This window comes from Hippocampus comes, unplaced genomic scaffold (genome assembly GCF_001891065.2).
Source record: "Hippocampus comes isolate QL1 unplaced genomic scaffold, H_comes_QL1_v1.1 scaffold31, whole genome shotgun sequence".
Taxonomy (NCBI): Eukaryota; Metazoa; Chordata; class Actinopteri; order Syngnathiformes; family Syngnathidae; genus Hippocampus; species Hippocampus comes.
The window spans coordinates 84,872-85,505 of record NW_017806069.1 but is presented as its reverse complement, the minus strand read 5'-3'; the positions used below and the strand labels follow the sequence as shown (position 1 = coordinate 85,505).

Sequence of the window (634 nt, the reverse complement as noted above, 5' to 3'; positions counted from 1 at the left end):
CGTCATCAGTGCCTCCCCGTCGCCCCTTTTTTTTTTTTTTGTTCTTATCTCGTGCGTGGAAACACCTCCCGAAGATGCTGAGCTGGCGCTTACGTAACGAGCAGCTTCAGGAAACTTCTCATCTAGATGTCCTCGGTTGTACCGTGTCATGTTTTTGTCACTCTGGTCTCACTTGCACAGTTTTAACTCGCATCCTTTCCTGCTGTCACTTGAATGAGAGGAACAAAAATGCTGAGTCGTGATCAGATGTTGAAGGCCCCTCCTCAGGGGCGTGCAGAGGGTGGGATTGAGGAGCATTAATTCGGGAAAACTTCCATCAATTGCACTTGTGCGGTTTTTCGAAATAAGGTTTGAAACTAGGGTCAGGGTTTCAAAGTAGGGTTTCATAAGAGGGTTGGGGGTTTTAAAGTGAGGTGTTAAATTATGGCTCGAGTTTCAGGGTAGCCTTTTAGCTGGGCTCCCCTGCTGCGGACGGTCAGTCGGTCGGTCGGTTGGCGGGCTCGGGCTGGATGCTTGAAGGTGAGCGTAAGGCAAGTGCGGGATGCGAAATGTCACTCTGTGTGTGTGCGCGCGCGTGTGTGTGTGTGTGTGTGTGTGTGTGTGTGTGTGTGTGTGTGGCTCGCCTCCGCCCCCA

At 51.6% G+C, this 634-nt stretch overlaps 1 protein-coding gene across 1 annotated transcript in view; it reads right to left on the bottom strand.

Moving 5' to 3' along the window:
- Window positions 1–593, bottom strand: part of sncgb (synuclein, gamma b (breast cancer-specific protein 1)) — a 4,024-nt gene extending 3,431 nt beyond the window's left edge. Inside the window, exon 1 of the mRNA XM_019893755.1 lies at window positions 463–593. The gene's annotated coding sequence lies outside the window, so the exon portion shown is untranslated. The remainder of the gene's footprint in view (window positions 1–462) is intronic.
- Window positions 594–634: the final 41 nt, after the last annotated feature.